We start from the raw sequence: 12611 nt of genomic DNA, 5'->3' as shown, positions 1-12611 counted from the left end.
TCCTCGCCAGTCTCCTGCACTTGCCGCAGCACTACTGCACTTCCGTTACGACCCATGAGAGTGGTATCTCTCTACACTTGACCTATGTACTGACGGGAATGGGCGCACTTGGTCCCAATGACCCTCCGCCCCACACACTTCCTTTTCTGTTCGCCTGCATAATCTGAATGTACCATGTCTAGTAAGATTGTTTGTCTTGTTTTCCCAATGTCTCTCCCTCCCTTGTATGGTTGCGTTTTGAAACACTTGTGTAAAAGCACATAATAAATAATCAATCAATGAATCAAACACCTCTGTGCCTAAACAAGCCCCTTGTGTCTACAGCAATTCCCAGTGGAGTAACTTTGCTGAAAAAGTTGGGCGGAGGGCATGACATCTGAAGAAAAGGTGCCCCAGCCAAATGAATGGGGACAAAACGGTATGCCGTGAAAGTTGGGAGGAAAAACACCCCTGTCCCATCCTAAAATTACGGCCATGGCAATTCCCAAATTGCTGCGTGACTGCCTGGGATTAGGCTTCATTCACAAGCAGTCCATTTAAATAAACAAAGCTTAGCAAACACTTGTGAGATAGCACAAGATTGTTTAGCATAGGATTGTTAAATCAGTGCATAGTTTCAAATCCCCAGCAGTTACTTTCTTTTTTTTAAGTGGCCTGTCCTATTGTCCTTCAACTGTACTCCAGGTCTAAAGTAATGGAACTATGCCCGATTTCCACGAGAAATGAGTCGTACCCTTTCGTCCCCTCCCACTTCGACCTCTGGTTTCCGCCCGGCCTGTGTATGGCGCCATCGCCATTTCACTGCAATGCCCAATGCGCATGCGTTAAGTCCCCGCCCACCAGGGTCTTCCCGCGTGAAAGCTGATCACGAGGCGACGCGGTTAGCTCTCGATGCGTGATTGGCTGGAGCACTGCGTGTGAGTCACGTGACGAGGATGCGTTGCTTGGGCATTTCTCTAATGGAAACCGGGCGCCAATAGAATAGCCTGGAAGCGCGCGGGCGGCGGTTAGACGAGCGCAGGACGTTCCCGCCCAAACCGCGTCCAGTCAGAGAGAAGCTGCGTGTGCGCGCCTCCGCTGAGGAAAAAAAGTGAGGAGAGCGGGAAGCGAGGGGCGAATCAGCGGGCCTGAGGCGGCAGTAACACCCGGGTGAGGGACGGCCGGGTCAAGTGGAGGCGGCCCCGGGTGTCTGGAGGGAGCGAGAGGGAAAGCGGGAGGTGAATGGGACGCCTCAGCTGGCCTGAGGCGGCAGTAAGACCCGGGTGAGGGACGGCCGGGTCAAGTGGAGGCGGCCCGGGTGTCTGGAGGGAGCGAGAGGGAAAGCGGGAAGTGAGGGGGCAGTAAGACCGGGGTGAGGGACGGCCGGGTCAAGTGGAGGCGGCCCGGGGTGTCTGGAGGGAGCGAGAGGGAAAGCGGGAAGTGAGGGGGCGCCTCAGCGGGCCTGAAGCGGCAGTAAGACCCGGGTGAGGGACGGCCGGGTCAAGTGGAGGCGGCCCGGGTGTCTGGAGGGAGCGAGAGGGAAAGCGGGAAGTGAGGGGGCGCTTCAGCGGGCCTGAGGTGGCAGTAAGACCGGGGTGAGGGACGGCCGGGTCAAGTGGAGGCGGCCCGGGGTGTCTGGAGGGAGCGAGAGGGAAGTGAGGGGCGCGGGAGGGGTGGAGTGAGGAGGAAACGTGAGGAAGAGGCAAGAGGGTAGACTTGTGGGGTAGAACACGCAAGGCTGGGTAGATTGGTGGGGGGGAAGATGCAAGGCTGGGTAGATTGGTAGGGGGGGAAGATGCAAGGCTGGGTAGATTGGTAGGGGGGGGGAAGATGCAAGGCTGGGTAGATTAGTAGGGGGGGGAAGATGCAAGGCTGTGTAGATTGGTGGGGGAAGATGCAAGGCTGGGTAGATTGGTAGGAGGGGGAAGATGCAAGGCACTGGGTAGATTGGTGGGGGGGAGATGCAAGACACTGGGTAGATTGGTGGGGGAGGAAGATGCAAGGCTGGGTAGATTGGTGGGGGGGAAGATGCAAGGCTGGGTAGATTGTTAGGGGGGAAGATGCAAGACTGGGTAGATTGTTAGGGGGGGAAGATGCAAGGCTGGGTAGATTGTTAGGGGGGGAAGATGCAAGGCTGGGTAGATTGGTGGGGGGGGAAGATGCAAGGCTGGGTAGATTGGTGGGGGGGGAAGATGCAAGGCTGGGTAGATTGGTAGGGGGGGAAGATGCAAGGCTGGGTAGATTGGTAGGGGGGGGGAAGATGCAAGGATGGGTAGATTAGTAGGGGGGGAAGATGCAAGGCTGGGTAGATTAGTAGGGGGGGAAGATGCAAGGCTGGGTAGATTAGTAGGGGGGGGAAGATGCAAGGCTGGGTAGATTAGTAGGGGGGGGGAAGATGCAAGGCTGGGTAGATTGGTAGGAGGGGGAAGATGCAAGGCACTGGGTAGATTGGTGGGGGGGAGATGCAAGACACTGGGTAGATTGGTAGGGGGGGGAAGATGCAAGGCGCTGGGTAGATTGGTAGGGGGGGAAGATGCAAGGCGCTGGGTAGATTGGTAGGGGGGGAAGATGCAAGGCGCTGGGTAGATTGGTAGGGGGGGAAGATGCAAGGCGCTGGGTAGATTGGTAGGGGGGGAAGATGCAAGGCGCTGGGTAGATTGGTAGGGGGGGAAGATGCAAGGCGCTGGGTAGATTGGTAGGGGGGGGAAGATGCAAGGCGCTGGGTAGATTGGTAGGGGGGGGAAGATGCAAGGCGCTGGGTAGATTGGTAGGGGGGGGAAGATGCAAGGCGCTGGGTAGATTGGTAGGGGGGGGAAGATGCAAGGCACTGGGTAGATTGGTAGGGGGGGAAGATGCAAGGCACTGGGTAGATTGGTGGGGGGGGAAGATGCAAGGCACTGGGTAGATTGGTAGGGGGGGAAGATGCAAGGCGCTGGGTAGATTGGTAGGGGGGGGAAGATGCAAGGCGCTGGGTAGATTGGTAGGGGGGGGAAGATGCAAGGCACTGGGTAGATTGGTAGGGGGGGAAGATGCAAGGCACTGGGTAGATTGGTAGGGGGGGAAGATGCAAGGCGCTGGGTAGATTGGTAGGGGGGGAGATGCAAGGGGAAATGCATGGTAGGCTGGTCCGGCAGAGGAAGCAGGCATGGGTTGGACTGGTGGGGAGGCAGAAGCAAGAAACGGCAGCTGAAGGGTGGGAGTGTAGATGGGTGGACAATGGGAGGAGAAAGAAGCAAGACTTGGCAGGTGGAAGAGCGTGCCACTTAGTGGTTGCAGAAAATGGAGGCGGAGCAGGAAAAGGGGTGCGGTGCAAGCGGGTAGCAAAAGAATGGGGGTTACATGAGGTATAATTGAGGGCAAAGGAGAGCTGGGAAATATGAGAAGTGAGGCGAAGACTAGTGAGTTGAGTGGTCTGACATTTCGAGTGCGTGGATGGAGAGCACAGGATGAGACCCGCTAAGAGTTTGTGTGGATTTGGGATGGGGCAGTAGGTTAGTGACAGTGAAGTTTCTGGAGGTGAAGTGGGCAGGGAGTGTTATGAGATGGCGAAGGATCGGAGATGGTTGGAATGGGTAGAGTCGGCATGACTGAGGCTGTGAAGGGGCGAGGGTGACATGTTCTTGGGGGGAGATTAGGGCAGAGGCAGGCGTATCGGGCTAGCTTGATTGGCAATGTATCTTAGTGGTGTTTTCTGAAAGGTAGTCGGTCCATGGGCGGAAGCACCATCTCTGTCCTAAGGCGTCCAGGCCAGCATTGGGTTTGTAGCTGCAGGTTAATGATCTGCTTTGTCCTTCCAGCTGTGCGCAAGAACCTCCTGAACCCCAACTCATCCTACAGTGGGCATATTTATTGCCAAGGTGGGTCTCTGCTCCTCTGCCATTACATCCGAAGAAGGGTGTCTTTTGATGATCAAGCCCGAGATTTAATGTACACAGTCCTCTGTCTAACTTGTATACAAAACGTTGTACCTTTTTGCTTTTTGAGTACACTTCTGTTTTGTGCACAAAGTTTAAGTTGAAAAGCTAAGCCTTCCACAGGACTGGTTAACCATGGCACGGTTTGAAATTAAGATTCCGTGTGAAGGAGCTAAAATCAGCTCCTGGGTGTCTGGCATCACCCAGTCGGCAGCTGAGAATACACAGTGCACATGCAAATGTCACTTCCACATGCGAGGCACCATTTAACCTTTAGCAATTATGTATGATCCTTATGTCCTAATTCTTCTTTATTAACCTTCTCAAATACGCCAAGTTAATGTCACCGTTGTATGTTGCTAGGGCACCCGTTGTCCTGGGGAGCCAAAAGTAGGTTTTGGTAGCTGTTTCAAGCTCTTTGAGGCTAGCTCCCAGTAATTTCGAACTCTGGGGGCTCTGCGTGTACAGGCTCGTCTATGTTGGGGTTTGGTCATATCAAAATACTCATCATGAGCACTGTGGATGCCTTTTCGCCTCAAAGGCCATAACGCACACTAGACTGAGCTCGAGATATAGTAGTGCAGATTTTACTTTTTTGCTCATGATTGTGCTGAAAACTAAACTTGTAATGAAAGGGCTGCTACTTTATTTTTCTTAAATAAAAGAACCCAGGAGCATAGGCAAAAATAAACAAGGTTGTGCCAGCTAATGAACAATTTGTTATGACGTTTTTTTTTATTTAAGTTGCTTAATGTAGTGTTTTTGAAGATGGTAAATGTAGTGTGCAATTCTTCAAATTGTGTTTTTTCTTTTTCGTAACCGTGCTGCTCCATTTGGAGCCTTTCCTTTATCTCCTTTTGAAATTTCCCACTCTCCACCCCAGATATGTTTCACTGTTTCTGTACAGTCGAGCCATTAGATCAGAAGAACAAAAAACGAATGCAAGACCTTTTTTCATTTTTGTGGCACTGTCTCTTACTCGGTGTATCTTTACTGAAGTATTTCATTCCAAGGGGTAATCCTTCTGCTTCAATATTTTGTGGGAACTCGTAACTTTTCCATGACTCAATTGTCCTTTGCTCGTTTAAACTGGAATTAAGAAAAGTATGGGTGTGGCCCCATGTTTTGACTACCGCAACAATATTCTAGCCGGAATTCCTACAGGCCAGGTATAACACCTTCAGGTTTCCCAAAATGCAGCCATCAGACTTCTCTTCAATCCCTCTAAAACTGCTTTGATTTCGTCCTTTCGACTGACCATTAATTAGTTACAGCACAACAGAGTATCTTTTTCAAGACCCTCTGTCTTGTTGAAAGTGCCTCCATGGCATGGCTCCTACCTGTCTTGTTTCTAAGATATGCTCTTACTACCCAGCCCGTTCTCTCCGATCAACCGCTCAAAATCTACTGGTAGTACCCTCCTCCAGCTTTGTACATCGTGGGGATAGGTGCTTCCCGGTCTCTGTTCCTCACACTTGAATTTATTGCTCCCTGATCTTCAGAAACTTGATGTTTCTCCTTATTCTTAAACACCTTTTATCTTATTTCCCGAAATGTGGTTACATTTCCTTTCTTTAGTCATTTTATGACTAATATCTGCACTCTCAAGGTCACCATGATTTATTGGCGGTATTACCTTCATTTGAGATGCCGGTATACCATGGTTATTGCGGTATAGTGCGCACGTGTGTGTATAAGCATTGTCTTAAATATTTTACCAGGAAAAGTTACATTGACAACAAGAACCAATACACAAACAAGAAAACATCAAAAAGTTGTCTTGGTTCTTACTGACTTATTTATTTTAGTTTTAACTCAATGGAGCAGGAGGTCCAATTTAACTTTGCATACCAATACAACCTTTTTAGAAGTTTAACTAAAGTAGGAGGCCAAGACATGTATGACCCTAGGGTCTTAAAATATGGCTGGAAGGTTTTAAAATCAATCAACTGCAGGCATAGCTCTCGGCAATCGCCTCACCAGACTATTGTTTTACAAGGTCAACCTGCCATCACAGAGAGAGGAACGCCCAATTTGCAAATGCAATGTTTCGTTCCTTCTGAAGAATGATGGTCCGAGAAGGGGTGCTCAGAGGGGTTATGCGAAACCTTTTGGTTTGCTGTTTTAGCAACACTACCAAGGTAACACTGTCAAAATGATCATATATCTGCCTACATTCAAAGTCTGAAAAGATTTGAAGTATTAGAATGCAAGTCTGAGTGAACAGTAGACCTTTTTTTTAATAGAAAAAATAATCGCACATTATACAGAAATACCAGCATGTGTACATGCTCTGTAGATATGTGACAATATGTAGCCACACCTTCTGAAGACCCGTTCAGAAGGAACACTAGTTGCTGGGATGCACAGGTATTTTTTGGCTAGATATGATGGAATAGATAAATCCTTTTGATGTTGTTGGGATCCTCACTTCTTGGAAGGGTTGGCAGACTTGAGCAATGATGGCTGCTTCTGGTTCAGTCTGCTGTCTCTTACTCGGTGTATCAGAGGTGGACGGTTTCACACTTTCTGTGATTTTTTCCCACAGTAAATCATGTAGGCCTTTTCTGGGAATAACATCAATTGTGTTTTTGCTTGCTAGTATTGGAGTTGGACTTGGTGATGGAACACCAAAGCTTTGCAGCTGCTTCTCACTGTTGTTCTTCACTACCCGATTCTCACCTTCCAGGCTGTGTTTTTCTTGTGAAGCATTTTCTTTTATAGCTTCTGCCTGATCAGTGACGTTACTGAGGAAGTGTTCTTTGAACCTTGGATCCAGGAATGAATAGATGTCCAGCAACAATCGTGTTTCGGGTGCCTCGTATCTACTGCTCGGGTCTGCTGCAATATTTCCCTCGCTAGTGGACGATCAGTGGAAGCATAAACTAGAACGTTATTCAATAGATGATTAAAAATTGGTCTGATTGCTGATGTGGTGACATGTGCCGCTAGCAAGGGAATCTGAACATGTGGACTGACCTAAGTACTAATGAAATGTACTCCAGGTTCGTCATGTCATTTTGTTTTGGCATCATATGCCAAAGATTTCTATCTGCCGCAAGAACTGCAAACACCGCTTGCTGCTGCTCAATGAAGTGCTCTATCATGTCATGTTGAGCTCCACCTTGTGACTACATCATGAATCGGGGGAATGTTGAGTTCCATTTGTTTAAAGGTTAGCTCTCGTATTTTCCTGCTGCGGCTGAATGACTCAACCAGCAGTCTGCAACTTATCACTGCTGTGTCCAACGCACTGAATTTTTTAAACTCTTTTGAATCCCTAAATATAAGTTGTGGCCAAAGCAGCTTAAGCGTAGTACTTTTAAGTACCTGTTGAAAAGCTTTCTTCATGTTTGAGGCCTTATCTGTGCCAATACTAGTAAGTCTATTAATGTCTAGCTGCCATGGTTGTAGCATGCCTTCAAATATTTCAGCTATGTGTTCTGCTGTATGGTCTTCTCACCAGTCATGCAGTCTCACTGCATGTGCCCGATGTGGAGTGTCAGGCTAATGTATGGCTAGCCTTTGCCACCATTGCTTGTCCAAAGGTCAGTAGTTGCTGCAAACCACCTGGCTCTGGCATCTGCTTCCTGCACTTCATTTCTCAAAGCTGAATACAATTTTGGGATTTTTTTCCAGATTTTTTTTTTTCCTTATGGCATTTCGTATTTAGGATTCAACTGGTTTACTAAATGCTTGAAACCTGGTATTTCTACTATGTAATTGGGAACCATATCTTTTGCAATGAAGAAAGCAACAGTTGTGCAGATTTAGAGGTACAGTCATTTCTTTTGCTTCTCAAAAATATTTTCCATTGTATATTGAGTGAGGTTTTCTGGGGATTGGCAGCACCACTGCAAATGAACATTTTTTTATTTTTTACTCAAAAGTAAACTAAGGTAGGTAAGTTAAAATCTACAACTTACACACCAGTACCTCGCCAGTCCAAGCTGGGCCTGTGTGCTGCTGTGTGTGATACAGTGCACTGCACCAGTGTGCACGTTACACTCCTAGATTTTATTTGGTGATGAATGCCTTTGTACTCGATGATGCTTCTATGGAATCTGCTGTAGTAGTGAAGTGGCAGGAGTAGCAAGTTGTTTCCTTTTCATGGATGGCTGTGTTAAAAAAAACTTCTTGATGGTGCTCTCGAAGATGCGTAAACATATTGGATGCGTTTCCGCCCTTAGTTGAATATTTTTTTTTTTTTTACAGACAGCAAATGGGAAAGCCATCTTTTATTTCTTCTCTGATTTTAGCGTAACACTGCTGAAATTTGACATTTAATGGAGGGTACCAGCAGCATTTCCTCACATGATGGGCCGGCGGTGTCGGTGTTATGGTGGTCATCTACCTCTTCATCATTGTAGGGTTTGGTTGTTTTTATTACTTCACCTAACAGTTGCTGTAGCTGCACTTGTATACATTTGCCTCAATATTTGCCCCTGGAATTGGAAGTAAAGTAGCCTTATTGAATCAGTCTGTGTTGGTGATAGATGGCACAGTACTAAAATGAACTAGTCAACAAGTAACTATAACTGATAGATTCAAGTTATTAGTCTGTGTAACTGAGGTCATTCTTCTCTCCTTTTAACCGTGACAGTGCTTTTAGATTGACATCTCATGTGATGTCTGATGTGACATTTTAGTTTACAGGCAGGAAATTCAATACATAATGAGGGGACCAAGAAATACATTGGTCGGTGGGCTGACAATTGAAGGCTCTTGAATAATCTGTGGCTATAATATAACGACCCCACCCACCGGCTGTATTTCTTTTGTCTCATAATGTATACTCTACCAGTGATCACTGTGTAGCTCAGGAGCAACATGTTGCTTGTGGCTCCCTAAATTGTTGCTCTGGGCCATGGTGCTGAAGGGATGCAACCTCAGTAGCAATATAGCCAGGACAGAGTCCTGTACTGTGCAAGAATCTTTGCCAATAAGCCTGCTGTTCCAGCGAGTTTATTTTTATACATGCAAGATGTGTGTTGCCACCGTGCAATTATTTTTCGGTAAATGTCCTTAATTATTATAGCAACATCATTGCTAAAACACGGTCCTCGGGGCCACCAGGGTGCGCAGGCAAAGATGGTTGCCTGACACTGAAGCTCTGTCGCCTGCCCTGGACGTAATGAGGCGAAATTGCATTTAACTTTCTCATCGATGCTCACAGAACCCTGCTTAGGGCTTGTGAATGTGTCGTGATTCGAAGAAGCAGTGGACCCTATGTTGTGGTGCCCGGAGGAGCTCTATTATGGGCCTGACCTCTCCGGGGCCTGCCGAGCCTCGTGGCAGATTAATGGGGGCAGGCTCTTGAACTAGCTACCAGCTGCGGACCTGTAGAGATGGTGCCACTGTGGGATGGCTACCCGCTCCCCGGCCAAGAAAGAGTAGCCCAGCTCCCTGCAATAACTATCGGGGGGGGGGGGCTCTTGGAGGTCCCCCTCTAACCCAGCAGAGGTGATGGCGGTGAGGCTGACGCGGGAGCGTGCCTCGCCGGGAACGTAATGCAGGGAGGAGGGCCTGCGGCGGTGACAAACCGGATAACACACACTCACCAGGTGAGTAAGGGAGGGGTGCCCAGGACACTTGTGAAATGCATGGAAAGCGCTGCACACCTGAGACATGGAACACCGAGGGATATGACCCGGAACAGTACGCAGAGCCACATACTTCACGTATGAACTGGGAAGTAAAGCAGAGGGCCCTATGAGGCGTTGGTGTGGAGCCTGTCCATACCACGATTCACAGCTCAAGAAGGGCATCCAGTCACAAGTGCAAGCCCCACACATAAAGCAATCACAAGTACCTGGTGCAAAGTCCCCCTCCCCATTCAAGATTGGTTGGACAGGGTGCGAGTGGCAGAACGCCATGCCTAGTAGCTAGTCCCTGAGGAGCTAGATCGCATACTGCCCCCATACTGGATTCTGCTTGAGGACGTCTCCTTTCATGTTGTAACACTTCCTGTGGCCCGGTCTGCCTCGGCACACCTGGACTTGCCGTGGGACCCTATTCCCTAGGAGCTTAGGTCCCTGATTTGAAGGATACAGAGGGGAGATTGGTGGCACCATCTTTTGGGAATCCTGTAGCACATGGCAAGGGAGTTGTTAGTCGCTATATGAGCTGGAAAGAGACCTTCGCCCAGTTCCACTTCTGCGCCGTAAACACCACAATGGAAGTGTGAAGTTCGCACCCAGCACCTCCGGAGCGGTCGTCCATCAAATTGGATATATAGACAATTCTGGGGATAAGAACGGACATGCGGGCAAGGATTGTCGACCTGTCTGCCAAGTTGTCTGTCTGCCGCGTTGGAGGACAGAATGGATGTGGTCGAGGCAAACCAAACATCCACGGAGCTCCTTGAGATGCAGATGGAAGCCTGCTTCATGGAGATAGTACGCCGGGAGGAGATGCGCCTCAAGGTGGATGGCATCGAAAACCGTGAGGCGGAACAACCTCAATGTTTGGACTGGTCTAGGCAGAAGAGGATACCCCTGAGGGCTTGGAGGGCAAGGTACAATCCATCTTCAGGTTGGCTCTTGGCACGGAGTAGGGTGATAAGCTCATGATAGGAGTCCAGAGCGGGCAGAGGTGTGAGGGGCCCTCGGACAGTACTAGCCCGTATGCACTATTATGGTGACAAAATGAGGGTCCTTGACAGAGCAAAGAGGATTAAAGAAATACACTGTGGAGACTTTACAGTGACAATCTTTCAGGACCTCTCCGCCTATACGCTGCTGCAATGTAATACGTTTGGGGCCCCTCACCAAATGGTTGCAGGAAAAGTGGCAAGGGGAGAGGTGTGGTAGCACCTGGTGGCTGAGGATGAGATCCAAAGAATTACACAGGAGCTGCTTGGCATTCGAGGAGGTCATTTGTTGGGGCACATGGGCAGGGATCGTCCCTTCCTCGTGGCCCTAGAGGCCATGAGGCAATGTAGGGGGTAAAGAGGCTCTAAGTTCCCGACGCTGAACAGCCCCTCCCCCTATTCAGGTGGAAGACCCCCACTCCCCTGGAGAGGCAAGGTGGGGACCTATGTCATCAAATGACCACCCTACGCTGCCTTTGAACTTTAGGGGACCCTCCAGGGTCCATTTCGGCATGGGGAGATTTAATGTTGGCTTGTTTCTTGTCTCCTAGCTTTATTGGTGGAAGGGGAACCGACCACAGAGTTGCAGTTGCTGTTTGTTTGGTTTATTCACATTCCTTTATGAAGTGAGGTATGGGTTCGGCCGTAAGCAGAGTATGGGCGAGAAGATAGACTGGTGACCATGGAAGTATGGAGGAGGCAAGTAGGGCGTATAACAAAAAGACTGAGTGTCCTTCACCTGTGGCTGACTGCTACCCTGGGGTGTTTAGAGAGCGTTCCTACACAGGGTATTCAGGGTAGGGGTGGAGCCCCTGCTGGTCTGTCAATCATCCCCGGCAAGTTTGGAAGATGGTGGGCGGACGCCCCAACTTAGGGGGTGGATGGAGGGCGATGGGAGACTGATCTTTGGGGGGGGCGTACATGCTATGCAATCCACATGTTGGGAAGCTCCCTGCCTAGTTGGACACAGGAGATATGAAGAGAGAAGAGTGAGGAAGGGCTATGGCCGAGGCATTGATTGGTACCCTAAACGTGAAGGGCCTCGACTCGCAAAATAAGAGGCCCCTCACGGCCAATATGTTTCGAAAACAGAAATTGATGGTACTCTTCCTGCAGGAAACATATTACCAGAGGGGTGCAGAGTCACTGATCAAAGGAAGGGAGATTGCAGGGAATTTCTGGGCCTCTCATAAAGCCTCTAGGAAGGAAGGGGTGGGGATATTCCTGGGAAAGAAATTTGCTCTGGAGGGGGTGGAAATTAAGAGGATTCGGAGGGCGGTTTCTAGCCATAAAGGGTACCCGGGAGGGCACACGAGTGATGCTGGCTACCCTCTACGCCCCTAATGTTGGACAACTGGGGTTCCTATAACAGGTGTTCAGAGTAATGGACAAATGGACAGAGGGGGTGCTGATCCTGGGGGGCGGGAGGGAATTTAACCTGATGCTGGGCTGATGGTCCTCAAAATGTCAGACCAAGAGACCATATTGCATTCTCCTGCAGGACCGCCTTTTGGGGGGGGGGGGATGTGTGGTGCAGGGCTTGGCCGACACTGGGGGGGGGGTGTTATACCTTCTCACCCCCTCACCAGTCGTACATGAGGATCGACCTTTTACTGGTCCAGAGGGAGCAGGAGGATTAGGTGGGTGTCCCAAGGGTGGGAACTGTCACGTGGTTAGACCACAAACTGATAGTGGAGATGCAATGATACATTGCTGAGGGACCAGATGTTTCGAGAATTCATGGGTAAGGAGATGCAGGCATATTTTGAGGTTAACACTGGAGACACAACCATGGTGATGGTGTGGGAGGCAGCCAAAGCCATGTTTCGGGGTTTACTTGTAGCAGAGGGGTCCTGCAAGAAACGGGAAAGGGCCATGATTGAGAATAGGATCTGTGTGGAGCTGAAGGCAATGCATCTCTGGCTGACCTAGGGAGATGTTGCCAGAGCGGCCTTACTCGGAGATGAGGTACAAGACAGGAATTTCATACGGTACTACTTGGGGAGGTGGTCAACAAAATGAGGTACACTAGTCAGAGGTTCTACAAGAAGGGGGACAAGGTGGGGACCATTCTGGCACTTGGGGTGAGAGGCTGCAGAACAGAAAGGAAGGTTGCTGGTATCCGG

The 12611-nt window shown here is 49.4% G+C and overlaps 1 protein-coding gene across 4 annotated transcripts in view; it reads left to right on the top strand.

The window, feature by feature from the left end:
* Window positions 1-978: 978 nt before the first annotated feature.
* S100PBP (S100P binding protein) overlaps window positions 979-12611 on the top strand; it is a 412424-nt gene continuing 400791 nt past the window's right edge. Inside the window, exons 1-2 of one of the 4 annotated variants that reach the window (XM_069625242.1) lie at window positions 1019-1090; window positions 3777-3836. The gene's annotated coding sequence lies outside the window, so the exon portion shown is untranslated. Of the gene's footprint in view, window positions 1150-3776; window positions 3837-12611 lie in introns of all 4 variants that reach the window. The other 3 variants (XM_069625241.1, XM_069625244.1, XM_069625243.1) reach the window with 3 other exon arrangements.

Source organism: Ambystoma mexicanum, chromosome 11 (genome assembly GCF_040938575.1).
Source record: "Ambystoma mexicanum isolate Mex_15411 chromosome 11, UKY_AmexF1_1, whole genome shotgun sequence".
NCBI classification, from domain to species: domain Eukaryota; kingdom Metazoa; phylum Chordata; class Amphibia; order Caudata; family Ambystomatidae; genus Ambystoma; species Ambystoma mexicanum.
The sequence above is the reverse complement of the archived record's forward strand: the minus strand, read 5'-3'. Positions and strand labels throughout refer to the sequence as shown.